Source organism: Megalobrama amblycephala, linkage group LG2, assembly GCF_018812025.1.
Source record: "Megalobrama amblycephala isolate DHTTF-2021 linkage group LG2, ASM1881202v1, whole genome shotgun sequence".
NCBI classification, from domain to species: domain Eukaryota; kingdom Metazoa; phylum Chordata; class Actinopteri; order Cypriniformes; family Xenocyprididae; genus Megalobrama; species Megalobrama amblycephala.
In genome coordinates this window covers 14,676,004-14,691,955 of record NC_063045.1, presented here as the reverse complement: position 1 = coordinate 14,691,955, position 15,952 = coordinate 14,676,004, and positions in this window count along the sequence as shown.

Here is a 15,952-nt window from a genome sequence, read left to right as displayed (position 1 = left end):
GCTGGTCCGAAACTTCTCAGGCTCCTTCAGTGCATTGTCCTGATGACCCATACCAAATTTATGAATTTTGGTCAAACCCATCAGAAGTTATAAGCAAAAATAGCTATTTTTCATATCTCCACTCCAGTAGGTGGCGCTACGCCGAAACACTCTATGATGCCTCAGGTCATGCTTGTGATGACACGTAACAAGTTTGATCTGAATATGATAAAGCATTGCAGAGATACAGCTTCAAGAGTCATTTTTGCATCATATCTCAAATTGTTTGCTCTGGTATACGAAAACGGTTTGACATATCGACTTGAAATCCATAACTTTTTGTCGACATGGTCTGAAGATGACACGGTTCAATTTTGGTGAAAATCGGAGCAACGGTCTAGGAGGAGTTCGAAAAGTAGGTTTTTAAAGAAAAACAATATGGCGGACAGGAAGTTCAGCTAACTATGGCAAACTTGATATCTATGTTCTCAGCATGACCACAGAATCTACTGAGATCAGTTTCATTACAATCGGTTAATATAGTCAAAAGTTATTAGCATTTTTGTAAATTTTGTTATAACTTTTGACCACAAGGTGGCGCTGGTCCGAAACTTCTTAAGCTCATTCAGGACATTATGCTGATGACCCATACCGAGTTTCATAATGATTAGCATTTAAGCACAAAATTCAAAATGGCTGACAGCTGAAATGGCCAATATGGGAAAATTGGATATCGTTCGACTGAAGATGATGCCCCAAATCCAACGAAACCAAATTCATGATTTTTGGCCAAACCATCAGAAGTTATAAGCAAAAATACCCATTTATCATATCTCCGCGTCACTAGGTGGCGCGCGCCGAAACACTGCATGTTGCCTCAGGTCATGCTTGTGATGCCAATGTACCAAGTTTGGTCTGAATACGATAAAGCGTTGCGGAGATACAGCCTTATGTCTATTTTCGCAAGCACTACATACAATTTGTTTGTGTGTTTTTCGAAAACGGTTTGAGGAATCGACTTGAATTCCATAACTTTCTGTCGGCATGGTCTGAAGATGATGTGGTTCAATTTTCGTGAAAATCGGAGTAGCGGCCTAGGAGGAGTTCGAAAAAGTAAGTTTTTCAGAAAATTCAAAATGGCGGAAAAATTTTCATGACGGAAAATGACGTCATAGAGTGCAATCGATTCGTCTTGACCAAGGAATCAGAGGAAAAAAGAATTTTGTTTCTAGCCCTTACGGTTCAAAAGTTATTAACATAAACATAAGTGCAACTTTAGACAGCTGGTGGCGCTAGAGGGATTGAGTTAGAGACTCCAAATTTGCTATGGGCATAGTTCAGACTGTCCTCTAACTGTGTGCCAAATTTCACAACTTTCCCGCAAGCGGTTCTATGGGCTGCCATAGACTTCAAGAGCGGAAGAAGAAACGGAAGAAGAATAATAATAAGCGTACGGAACGCCAACAGATACAATAGGTGCCTCCGCACCTTCGGTGCTTTGGCCCCTAAATATAGCTGCAAGCAGCAATTACGGGGCCAAGCACAAAAACGGCACAACAAGCCAGCCAACATGGCCGTGAGCATCAGACCACAGCAGCAGTGAGCAATTAGAAAAAAAAAAGTTATTAGCATTTTTGTCAATTTTGTTATATTTTTTGACCACAAGGTGGAGCTGGTCTGAACCTTCTCAGGCTCCTTCAGGGCATTGTCCTGATGACCCATACCAAATTTATGAATTTTGGTCAAACCCATCAGAAGTTATAAGCAAAAATAGCCATTTTTCATATCTCCACTCCAGTAGGTGGCGCTGCGCCGAAACACTGTATAATGCCTCAGGTCATGCTTGTGATGACACGTACCAAGTTTGGTCTGAATATGATAAAGCATTGCAGAGATACAGCTTCAAGAGTCATTTTTGCATCATATCTCAAATTGTTTGCTCTGGTATACGAAAACTGTTTGACTTATCGACTTCAAATCCATAACTTTCTGTCGGCATGGTCTGAAGATCATACGGTTCAATTTTGGTGAAATCGGAGCAACGGTCTAGGAGGAGTTTGAAAAAGTACGTTTTTAAAGAAAAACAATACAGCGGACAGGAAGTTCAGCTGACTATAGCAGATTTGATATCTATGTTCTCAGCATGACCCAAGGAATCTACAGAGACCAGTTTCATTACAATCGGTTAATATAGTCAAAAGTTATTAGCATTTTTGTAAATTTTGTTCTAACTTTTGACCACAAGGTGGCGATGGTCCGAAACTTCTCAGGCTCCTTCAGGGCATTGTGCTGATGACCCCTACCAAGTTTCATAACGATACGCTACTGCGTTCATAAAATACAGCATTTTAGCACAAAATTCAAAATGGCTGACAGCCAAAATGTCCGATATGGGAAAATTGGATATCATTCGATTCGGCATGATGCCCCAAATCGAACAAGACCAAATTCATGATTTTTGGCCAAAGCCATCAGAAGTTATAAGGAAAAATATCAATTTTTCATATCTCCGCACCACTAGGTGGCGCTGCGCCGAAACGCTGCATGTTGCCTCAGGTCATGCTTGTGATGACAGGTACCAAGTTTGGTCTGAATACGATAAAGCGTTGCGGAGAAACAGCCTTATGTCTATTTTCGCAAGAACTACTTACAATTTGTTCGCGTGTTTTTCGAAAACGGTTTGAGGAATCAACTTGAATTCCATAACTTTTTGTCGGCATGGTCTGAAGATGATCTGGTTCAATTTTCGTGAAAATCGGAGTAACGGCCTAGGAGGAGTTCGAAAAAGTACGTTTTTCAGAAAATTCAAAATGGCGGAAAAATTTCATGACGGAAAATGACGTCATAGGGTGCCATCGATTCGACTTGACCTAAAGAATCAGAGGAAAAAGGAATTTTGTTTCTAGCCCTTATGGTTCAAAAGTTATTAACATAAACATAAGTGCAACTTTGGACAGCTGGTGGTGCTAGAGGGATTGAGTTAGAGACTCCAAATTTGCTATGGACAAAGGTCAGACTGTCCTCTAACAGTGTGCCAAATTTCACAACTTTCCCGCAAGCGGTTCTATGGGCTGCCATAGACTTCAAGAGCGGAAGAAGAAACGGAAGAAGAATAATATAAGCGTACGGAACGCCAACAATAACAATAGGTGCCTCCGCACCTTCGGTGCTTGGCCCCTAATAAATATAGCTGCAAGCAGCAATTATGGGGCCAAGCACAAAAACGGCACAAGAAACCAGCCAACACGGCTGGGAGCATCAGACCAACTGCAACAGTGAACAATTAAAGACGTATTAAGATCATTTTAGGCATAAGAGCTGAAAAATTATCAAAAATGAGGATTTACTGGTTCATAACTTTCGACCAATAGGTGGCGCTGTGTCCAAATTGTTGTGGTATGGTCAGAGTGAGGTGACAATGACACTTCCAAAGTTTGGTGTCAATATGTCAAAGCACTGAAGAGATACAGCTTCAAGAGTCATTTTTGAATCATGCCTCAAATTCTTTGCTCTGGTAAACAAAACGGTTTGACATATGGACTTGAAATCCATAACTTTTTGTCGACATGGTCTGAAGATGACACGGTTCAATTTTGGTGAAAATCGGAGCAACGGTCTAGGAGGAGTTCGAAAAAGTAGGTTTTTAAAGAAAAACAATATGGCGGACAGGACGTTTAGCTGACTATGGCAAATTTGATATCTATGTTCTGAGCATAACCCAAGGAATCTACAGAGACCAGTTTCATTACAATTGGTTAATATAGACAAAAGTTATTAGCATTTTGTAAATTTTGTTATAACTTTTGACCACGAGGTGGCGCTGGTCCGAAACTTCTCAGGCTCCTTCAGGGCATTGTCCTGATGACCCATACCAAATTTATGAATTTTGGTCAAACTCATCAGAAGTTATGAGCAAAATAACAATTTTTCATATCTCCACTCCAGTAGGTGGCGCTGCGCCGAAACACTGTATAATGCATCAGGTCATGCTTGTGATGACATGTACCAAGTTTGGTCTAAATATGTCAAAGCATTGTAGAGATACAGCTTCAAGGGTAATTTTTGCATCACATCTCAAATTCTTTGCTCCGGTATACGAAAACGGTTTGACTTATCGACTTGAAATCCATAACTTTTTGTCGGCATGGTCTGAAGATGACACGGTTCAATTTTGGTGAAAATTGGAGCAACGGTCTAGGAGGAGTTCGAAAAAGTAGGTTTTTGAAGAAAACAATATGGCGGACAGGAAGTTTAGCTGACTATAGCAAATGTGATATCTATGTTCTCAGCATGACCCAAGGAATCTACTGAGACCAGTTTCATTACAATTGGTGAATACAGTCAAAAGTTATTAGCATTTTTGTAAATTTTATTATAACTTTTGACCACAAGGTGGCGCTGTGCCGAAACTTCTCAGGCTCCTTCAGGGCATTGTGCTGATGACCCATACCAAGTTTTGTAAAGATACGTAATGCGTTCGTAAAATACAGCATTTTAGCACAAAATTCAAAATGGCCGACGGCCAAAATGGCCGAATTGGGAAAATTGGATATCATTCGACTCGGCATGATTCCCCGAATCCAACGAGACCAAATTTATGATTTTTGGACAAACCCATCAGAAGTTATAAGCAAAAATACCCATTTTTCATATCTCCGCACCAGTAGGTGGCGCTGCGCCGAAACACTGCATGGTACCTCAGGTCATGCTTGTGATGACATGTACCAAGTTTGGTCTGAATACGATAAAGCGTTGCGGAGATACAGCCTTACTTCTGTTTTCGCAAGCACTACGTACAATTCGTTCGTGAGTTTTTCGAAAACGGTTTGAGGAATCAACTTGAATTCCATAACTTTTTGTCAGCATGGTCTGAAGATGATCTGATTCAATTTTCATGAAAATCGGAGTAACGGCCTAGGAGGAGTTCAAAAAAGTAAGTTTTTCAGAAAATTCAAAATGGCGGAAAAATTTTCATGACGGAAAATGACGTCATAGGGTGCGATCGATTCGTCTTGGCCCAAGGAATCAGAGGAAAAAAGAATTTTGTTTCTAGCCCTTACGGTTCAAAAGTTATTAACATAAACATAAGTGCAACTTTGGACAGCTGGTGGCGCTAGAGGGATTGAGTTAGAGACTCCAAATTGGCTATGGACATAGATCAGACTGTCCTCTAACTGTGTGCCAAATTTCCCATATCAAATTTATGAATTTTGGTCAAACCCTTCAGAAGTTATAAGCAAAAAAAGCCATTTTTCATATCTCCACTCCAGTAGGTGGCGCTGCACCGAAACACTGTATGGTGCCTCAGGTCATGATTGTGATTACACGTACCAAGTTTGGTCTGAATATGATAAAGCATTGCAGAGATACAGCTTCAAGAGTCGTTTTTGCATCATGCCTCAAATTCGTTGCGCTGGTATACGAAAACGGTTTGACTTATCGACTTGAAATCCATAACTTTTGTTGACATGGTCTGAAGATGATACGGTTCGATTTTGGTGAAAATCGGAGCAACGGTCTAGGAGGAGTTCGAAAAAGTAGGTTTTTAAAGAAAAACAATACAGCGGACAGGAAGTTCAGCTAACTATGGCAAACTTGATATCTATTTTCTCAGCATGACCCACAGAATCTACTGAGACCAGATTCATTCCAATCGGTTAACATAGTCAAAAGTTATTAGCATTTTTGTAAATTTTGTTATAACTTTTGACCACAAGGTGGCGCTGGTCCGAAACTTCTCAGGCTCCTTCAGGGCATTGTGCTGATGACCCATACCAAGTTTCGTAACGATACACTAATGCGTTCGTAAAATACAGCATTTTAGCACAAAATTCAAAATGGCCGACGGCCAAAATGTCCGATATGGGAAAATTGGTTAGCATTCGACTCAGCATGATGCCCCCAATCCAACGAGACCAAATTTATGATTTTTGGCCAAACCCATCAGAAGTTATAAGCAAAAACATAAATTTTTCATATCTCCGCACCAGTAGGTGGCGTTGCGCCGAAACGCTGCATGTTGCCTCAGGTCATGCTTGTGATGACAGGTACCAAGTTTGGTCTGAATACGATAAAGCGTTGCGGAGATACAGTCTTATGTCTATTTTCACAAGCACTACGTACAATTTGTTCGCGTGTTTTTCGAAAACGGTTTGAGGAATCAACTTGAATTCCATAACTTTTTGTCGGCATGGTCTGAAGATGATCTGGTTCAATTTTCGTGAAAATCGGAGTAACGGCCTAGGAGGAGTTCGAAAAAGTACGTTTTTCAGAAAATTCAAAATGGCGGAAAAATTTTCATGACGGAAAATGACGTCATAGGGTGCGATCGATTCGTCTTGACCCAAGGAATCAGAGGAAAAAAGAATTTTGTTTCTAGCACTTACGGTTCAAAAGTTATTAGCATAAACATAAGTGCAACTTTGGACAGCTGGTGGCGCTAAAGGGATTGAGATAGAGACTCCAAATTTGCTATGGACATAGCTCAGACTGTCCTCTAACTGTGTGCCAAATTTCATAACTTTCTCGCAAGCGGTTCTATGGGCTGTCATAGACTTCAAGAGCGGAAGAAGAAGAAGAAGAAGAAGAAGAATAAAAAAATATAGCTGCAAGCAGCAATTACGGGGCCAAGCACAAAAACGGCACAAGAAGCCAGCCAACACAGCTGGGAGCATCAGACCAACTGCAACAGTGAGCAATTAAAGACCTATTGAGATCATTCTAGACAAACGAGCTGAAAAATGATCAAAAATGAGGATTTACTGGTTTATCACTTTCGACCAATAGGTGGCGCTGTGTCCAAATTGTTGCGGTATGTTCAGAGTGAGGTGACAATGACACTTGCAAAGTTTGGTGTCAATATGTCAAAGCATTGCAGAGATACAGCGTCAAGAGTCGTTTTTGCATCATGCCTCAAATTCTTTGCTCCGCTATACGAAAACGGTTTGACTTATCGACTTGAAATCCATAAATTTTTGTCAGCATCGTCTGAAGATGGTCTGGTTCAATTTTGGTGAAAATCGGAGCAACGGTCTAGGAGGAGTTCGAAAAAGTAGGTTTTTAAAGAAAAACAATATGGCGGACAGGAAGTTCAGCTGACTATGGCAAATTTGATATCTATGTTCTCAGCATGACCCAAGGAATCTACTGAGACAAGCTCCATTACAATCGGTCAATATAGTCAAAAGTTATTAGCATTTTTGTAAATTTCATTATAACTTTTGACAACAAGGTGGCGCTGGTCCGAAACTTCTCAGGCTCCTTCAGGGCATTGTCCTGATGACCCATACCAAATTTGTTAATTTTGGTCAAACCCATCAGAAGTTATAAGCAAAAATAACCATTTTTCATATCTCCACTCCAGTAGGTGGCGCTGCGCCGAAACACTGTATCTTGCCTCATGTCATGCTTGTGATGACACGTACCAAGTTTGGTCTGAATATGTTAAAGCATTGTAGAGATACAGCTTCAAGAGTAATTTTTGCAGCATATCTCAAATTCTTTGCTCCGGTATACGAAAACGGTTTGACTTATCGACTTGAAATCCATAACTTTTTGTCAGCATGGTCTGAAGATGACACGGTTCAATTTTGGTGAAAATCGGAGCAAAGGTCTAGGAGGAGTTCGAAAAAGTAGGTTTTTAAAGAAAAACAATATGACGGACAGGAAGTTCAGTTGACTATGGCAAATTTGATATCTATGTTCTCAGCATGACCCAAGGAATCTACTGAGACAAGTTCCATTACAATCGGTAAATATAGTCAAAAGTTATTAGCATTTTTGTAAATCTTGTTATAACTTTTGACCACAAGGTGGCGCAGTGCTGAAACTTCTCAGGCTCCTTCAGGGTATTGTGCTGGGAACCCATACCGAGTTTCGTAACGATACGCTAATGCGTTCGTAAAATACAGCATTTTAGCACGAAATTCAAAATAACCGACGGCCAAAATGTCCGATATGGGAAAATTGGATATCATTTGACTCGGCATGATACCCGAATCCAACAAGACCAAATTTATGATTTTTGGACAAACCCATCAGAAGTTATAAGCAAAAATATCCATTTTTCATATCTCCGCACCAGTAGGTGGCGCTGAGCCGAAACACTGCATGCTGCCTCAGGTAATGCTTGTGAAGACATGTACCAAGTTTGGTCTGAATATGATAAAGTGTTGCAGAGATACAGCCTTACTTCTATTTTCGCAAGCGCTATGTACAATTCGTTCGTTTGTTTTTCGAAAACGGTTTGAGCAATCGACTTGAATTCCATAACTTTTTGTCAACATGGTCTGAAGATGATCTGGTTCAATTTTCATGAAAATCGGACTCACGGCCTAGGAGGGGTTCGAAAAAGTAGGTTTTTCAGAAAATTCAAAATGGCGGAAAAATTTCATGACGGAAAATGACGTCATATGATGCAATCGATTCGTCTTGACCCAAGGAATCATAGGAAAAAAATAATTTAGTTTCTAGCCCTTATGGTTCAAAAGTTATTAGCATAAACATAAGTGCAACTTTGAACAGCTGGTGGCGCTAGAGGGATTGAGTTAGAGACTCCAAATTTGCTATGGACAAAGGTCATTCTGTCCTCTAACTGTGTGCCAAATTTCACAACTTTCCCGCAAGCGGTTCTATGGGCTGCCATAGACTTCAAGAGCGGAAGAAGAAGAAGAAGAAGAAGAAATATAGCTGCAAGCAGCAATTACGGGGCCAAGCACAAAAACGGCACAAGAAGCCAGCCAACATGGCTGGGAGCATCAGACCAACAGCAGCAGTGAGCAATTAGAAAAAAAAGTTATTAGCATTTTTGTCAATTTTGTTATAACTTTTGACCACAAGGTGGCGCAGTGCCGAAACTTCTCAGGCTCCTTCAGGGCATTGTCCTGATGACCCATGCCAAATTTATGAATTTTGGTCAAACCCATCAGAAGTTATAAGCAAAAATAGACATTTTTCATATCTCCACTCCAGTAGGTGGCACTGCGCCGAAACACTGTATGATGCCTCAGGTCATGCTTGTGATGACATGTACTAAGTTTGGTCTGAATATGATAAAGCATTACAGAGATACAGCTTCAAGAGTAATTTTTGCATCATGCCTCAAATTCATTGCTCTGGTATACAAAAACGGTTTGACGAATCGACTTGAAATCCATAACTTTTTGTCGGCATGGTCTGAAGATGATACGGTTCGATTTTGGTGAAAATCGGAGCAACGGTCTAGGAGGAGTTCGAAAAGTAGGTTTTTAAGGAAAAACAATATGGCGGACAGGAAGTTCACCTGACTATGGCAAATTTGATATCTATGTTCTCACCATGACCCAAGGCATCTAAAGAGACCAGTTTCATTACAATCGGTTAATATAGTCAAAACTTATTAGCATTTTTGTCAATTTTGTTATAACTTTTGACCACAAGGTGGCGCAGTGCCGAAACTTCTCAGGCTCCTTCAGGGCATTGTCCTGATGACCCATGCCAAATTTATGAATTTTGGTCAAACCCATCAGAAGTTATAAGCAAAAATAACAATTTTTCATATCTCCACTCCAGTAGGTGGCGCTGCGCCGAAACACTGTATGATGCCTCAGGTCATGCTTGTGAAGACACATACCAAGTTTGGTCTGAATATGTCAAAGCATTGTAGAGATACAGCTTCAAGAGTAATTTTTGCATCATATCTCAAATTCTTTGCTCCGGCATACGAAAACAGTTTGACATATCGACTTGAAATCCATAACTTTTTGTTGGCATGGTCTGAAGTTGATACGGTTCAATTTTGGTGAAAATCAGAGCAACGGTCTAGGAGGAGTTCGAAAAAGTAGGTTTTTAAAGAAAAACAATATGGCGGACAGGACGTTCAGCCGACTATGGAAAATTTGATATCTATGTTCTCAGCATGACCCACGGAATCTACTGAGACCAGTTTCATTACAATCGGTTAATATAGACAAAAGTTATTAGCATTTTTGTAAATTTTATTATAACTTTTGACCACAAGGTGGCGCTGGTCCGAAACTTCTCAGGCTCCTTCAGGGCATTGTCCTGATGACCCATACCAAATTTGTTAATTTTGGTCAAACCCATCAGAAGTTATAAGCAAAAATAACCATTTTTCATATCTCCACTCCAGTAGGTGGCGCTGCGCCGAAACACTGTATCTTGCCTCATGTCATGCTTGTGATGACACGTACCAAGTTTGGTCTGAATATGTTAAAGCATTGTAGAGATACAGCTTCAAGAGTAATTTTTGCAGCATATCTCAAATTCTTTGCTCCGGTATACGAAAACGGTTTGACTTATCGACTTGAAATCCATAACTTTTTGTCAGCATGGTCTGAAGATGACACGGTTCAATTTTGGTGAAAATCGGAGCAAAGGTCTAGGAGGAGTTCGAAAAAAGTAGGTTTTTAAAGAAAAACAATATGACGGACAGGAAGTTCAGTTGACTATGGCAAATTTGATATCTATGTTCTCAGCATGACCCAAGGAATCTACTGAGACAAGTTCCATTACAATCGGTCAATATAGTCAAAAGTTATTAGCATTTTTGTAAATCTTGTTATAACTTTTGACCACAAGGTGGCGCAGTGCTGAAACTTCTCAGGCTCCTTCAGGGTATTGTGCTGGGAACCCATACCGAGTTTCGTAACGATACGCTAATGCGTTCGTAAAATACAGCATTTTAGCACGAAATTCAAAATAACCGACGGCCAAAATGTCCGATATGGGAAAATTGGATATCATTTGACTCGGCATGATACCCGAATCCAACAAGACCAAATTTATGATTTTTGGACAAACCCATCAGAAGTTATAAGCAAAAATATCCATTTTTCATATCTCCGCACCAGTAGGTGGCGCTGAGCCGAAACACTGCATGCTGCCTCAGGTAATGCTTGTGAAGACATGTACCAAGTTTGGTCTGAATATGATAAAGTGTTGCAGAGATACAGCCTTACTTCTATTTTCGCAAGCGCTATGTACAATTCGTTCGTTTGTTTTTCGAAAACGGTTTGAGCAATCGACTTGAATTCCATAACTTTTTGTCAACATGGTCTGAAGATGATCTGGTTCAATTTTCATGAAAATCGGACTCACGGCCTAGGAGGGGTTCGAAAAAGTAGGTTTTTCAGAAAATTCAAAATGGCGGAAAAATTTTCATGACGGAAAATGACGTCATATGATGCAATCGATTCGTCTTGACCCAAGGAATCATAGGAAAAAAATAATTTAGTTTCTAGCCCTTATGGTTCAAAAGTTATTAGCATAAACATAAGTGCAACTTTGAACAGCTGGTGGCGCTAGAGGGATTGAGTTAGAGACTCCAAATTTGCTATGGACAAAGGTCATTCTGTCCTCTAACTGTGTGCCAAATTTCACAACTTTCCCGCAAGCGGTTCTATGGGCTGCCATAGACTTCAAGAGCGGAAGAAGAAGAAGAAGAAGAAGAAATATAGCTGCAAGCAGCAATTACGGGGCCAAGCACAAAAACGGCACAAGAAGCCAGCCAACATGGCTGGGAGCATCAGACCAACAGCAGCAGTGAGCAATTAGAAAAAAAAGTTATTAGCATTTTTGTCAATTTTGTTATAACTTTTGACCACAAGGTGGCGCTGGTCCGAAACTTCTCAGGCTCCTTCAGGGCATTGTCCTGATGACCCATACCAAATTTATGAATTTTGGTCAAACCCATCAGAAGTTATAAGCAAAAATAGACATTTTTCATATCTCCACTCCAGTAGGTGGCACTGCGCCGAAACACTGTATGATGCCTCAGGTCATGCTTGTGATGACATGTACTAAGTTTGGTCTGAATATGATAAAGCATTACAGAGATACAGCTTCAAGAGTAATTTTTGCATCATGCCTCAAATTCATTGCTCTGGTATACAAAAACGGTTTGACGAATCGACTTGAAATCCATAACTTTTTGTCGGCATGGTCTGAAGATGATACGGTTCGATTTTGGTGAAAATCGGAGCAACGGTCTAGGAGGAGTTCGAAAAAGTAGGTTTTTAAGGAAAAACAATATGGCGGACAGGAAGTTCACCTGACTATGGCAAATTTGATATCTATGTTCTCACCATGACCCAAGGCATCTAAAGAGACCAGTTTCATTACAATCGGTTAATATAGTCAAAACTTATTAGCATTTTTGTCAATTTTGTTATAACTTTTGACCACAAGGTGGCGCAGTGCCGAAACTTCTCAGGCTCCTTCAGGGCATTGTCCTGATGACCCATGCCAAATTTATGAATTTTGGTCAAACCCATCAGAAGTTATAAGCAAAAATAACAATTTTTCATATCTCCACTCCAGTAGGTGGCGCTGCGCCGAAACACTGTATGATGCCTCAGGTCATGCTTGTGAAGACACATACCAAGTTTGGTCTGAATATGTCAAAGCATTGTAGAGATACAGCTTCAAGAGTAATTTTTGCATCATATCTCAAATTCTTTGCTCCGGCATACGAAAACAGTTTGACATATCGACTTGAAATCCATAACTTTTTGTTGGCATGGTCTGAAGTTGATACGGTTCAATTTTGGTGAAAATCAGAGCAACGGTCTAGGAGGAGTTCGAAAAAGTAGGTTTTTAAAGAAAAACAATATGGCGGACAGGACGTTCAGCCGACTATGGAAAATTTGATATCTATGTTCTCAGCATGACCCACGGAATCTACTGAGACCAGTTTCATTACAATCGGTTAATATAGACAAAAGTTATTAGCATTTTTGTAAATTTTATTATAACTTTTGACCACAAGGTGGCGCTGGTCCGAAACTTCTCAGACTCCTTCAGGACATTGTGCTGATGACCCATACCGAGTTTCGTATCGATATGCTAATGCGTTCGTAAAGTACAGTGTTTTAGCACAAAATTCAAATTGGATGATGGCCAAAATGGCCGATATGGAAAAATTGGATATCATTCGACTCAACATGATGCCCCGAATCTAATAAGACCAAATTTATGATTTTTGGTCAAACCTATCAGAAGTTATAAGCAAAAATATTCATTTTCATATCTCCACTCCAGTAGGTGGCGCTGCTCCGAAACACTGCATGATGCCTCAGGTCATGCTTGTGAAGACACATACCAAGTTTGGTCTGAATATGTCAAAGCATTGTAGAGATACAGCTTCAAGAGTAATTTTTGCATCATATCTCAAATTCTTTGCTCCGGCATACGAAAACAGTTTGACATATCGACTTGAAATCCATAACTTTTTGTTGGCATGGTCTGAAGTTGATACGGTTCAATTTTGGTGAAAATCGGAGCAACGGTCTAGGAGGAGTTCGAAAAAGTAGGTTTTTAAAGAAAAACAATATGGCGGACAGGAAGTTCAGCTTACTATGGCAAACTTGATATCTATGTTCTCAGCATGACCCACAGAATCTACTGAGATCAGTTTCATTACAATCGGTTAATATAGTCAAAAGTTATTAGCATTTTTGTAAATTTTGTTATAACTTTTGACCACAAGGTGGCGCTGGTCCGAAACTTCTTAAGCTCATTCAGGACATTATGCTGATGACCCATACCGAGTTTCATAATGATACGCTAATACGTTCGTAAAATACAGCATTTTAGCACAAAATTCAAAATGGCTGACAGCTGAAATGGCCAATATGGGAAAATTGGATATCGTTCGACTCAAGATGATGCCCCAAATCTAACGAGACCAAATTCATGATTTTTGGCCAAACCCATCAGAAGTTATAAGCAAAAATAGCCATTTATCATATCTCCGCATCACTAGGTGGCGCTGCGCCGAAACACTGCATGTTGCCTCAGGTCATGCTTGTGATGCCATGTACCAAGTTTGGTCTGAATACGATAAAGCGTTGCGGAGATACAGCCTTATGTCTATTTTCGCAAGCACTACATACAATTTGTTTGTGTGTTTTTCGAAAACGGTTTGAGGAATCGACTTGAATTCCATAACTTTCTGTCGGCATGGTCTGAAGATGATGTGGTTCAATTTTCGTGAAAATCGGAGTAGCGGCCTAGGAGGAGTTCGAAAAAGTACGTTTTTCAGAAAATTCAAAATGGCGGAAAAATTTTCATGACGGAAAATGACGTCATAGGGTCCAATCGATTCGTCTTGACCCAAGGAATCAGAGGAAAAAAGAATTTTGTTTCTAGCCCTTACGGTTCAAAAGTTATTAACATAAACATAAGTGCAACTTTGGACAGCTGGTGGCGCTAGAGGGATTGAGTTAGAGACTCCAAATTTGCTATGGGCATAGTTCAGACTGTCCTCTAACTGTGTGCCAAATTTCACAACTTTCCCGCAAGCGGTTCTATGGGCTGCCATAGACTTCAAGAGCGGAAGAAGAAACGGAAGAAGAATAATAATAAGCGTACGGAACGCCAACAGATACAATAGGTGCCTAAGCACCTTCGGTGCTTGGCCCCTAAATATAGCTGCAATTACGGGGCCAAGCACAAAAACAGCACAAGAAGCCAGCCAACATGGCTGTGAGCATCAGACCAACAGCAGCAGTGAGCAATTAAAGACCTATTAAGATCATTTTAGGTAAAAGAGCTGAAAAATGATCAAAAATGAGGATTTATTGGTTCATCCCGGTCGACCAATAGGTGGCGCTGTGACCAAATTAATGTGATATGGCCAGAGTGAGGTGACAATGACACTTGCAAAGTTTTCATATCTCCACTCCAGTAGGTGGCGCTGTGCCGAAACACTGTACGATGCCTCAGGTCATGCTTGTGATGACACGTACCAAGTTTGGTCTGAATATGATAAAACATTGCACAGATACAGCTTCAAGAGTCATTTTTGCATCATATCTCAAATTCATTGCTCCGTTATACGAAAACGGTTTGACTTATCGACTTGAAATCCATAACTTTTTGTCGGCATGGTTTGAAGATGATACGGTTCAATTTTGGTGAAAATCGGAGCAACGGTCTAGGAGGAGTTCGAAAAAGTAGGTTTTTAAAGAAAAACATTATGACGGACAGGAAGTTCAGCTGACTATGGCAAATTTGATATCTATGTTCTCAGCATGACCCAAGGAATCTACTGTGACCAGTTTCATTACAATGAGTTAAAATAGTGATAAGTTATTAGCATTTTTGTAAATTTTGTTATAACTTTTGACCACAAGGTGGCGCTGGTCCGAAACTTCTCAGGCTCCTTCAGGGCATTGTGCTGATGACCCATACCGAGTTTCGTAAAGATTTGCTAATGCGTTCGTAAAATACAGCATTTTAGCACAAAATTCAAAATGGCAGACGGCCAAAATGTCCGATATGGGAAAATTGGTTAGCATTCGACTCAGCATGATGCCCCCAATCCAACGAGACCAAATTTATGATTTTTGGCCAAACCCATCAGAAGTTATAAGCAAAAACATAAATTTTTCATATCTCCGCACCAGTAGGTGGCGCTGCGCCGAAACGCTGCATGTTGCCTCAGGTCATGATTGTGATGACAGGTACCAAGTTTGGTCTGAATACGATAAAGCGTTGCGGAGATACAGTCTTATGTCTATTTTCACAAGCACTACGTACAATTTGTTCGCGTGTTTTTCGAAAACGGTTTGAGGAATCAACTTGAATTCCATAACTTTTTGTCGCCATGGTCTGAAGATGATCTGGTTCAATTTTCGTGAAAATCGGAGTAACGGCCTAGGAGGAGTTCGAAAAAGTACGTTTTTCAGAAAATTCAAAATGGCGGAAAAATTTTCATGACGGAAAATGACGTCATATAGTACATTTGAATCGGCTTGACCCAAGGAATCAGAGGAAAAAAGAATTTTGTTTCTAGCCCTTAGGGTTCAAAAGTTATTAGCATAAACATAAGTGCAAATTTGGACAGCTGGTGGCGCTAGAGGGATTGAGTTAGAGACTCTAAATTAGCATTGGACACAGTTCAGACTGTCCTCTAACTGTGTGCCAAATTTCACAACTTTTTAAAATACGGTTCTATGGGCTGCCATAGACT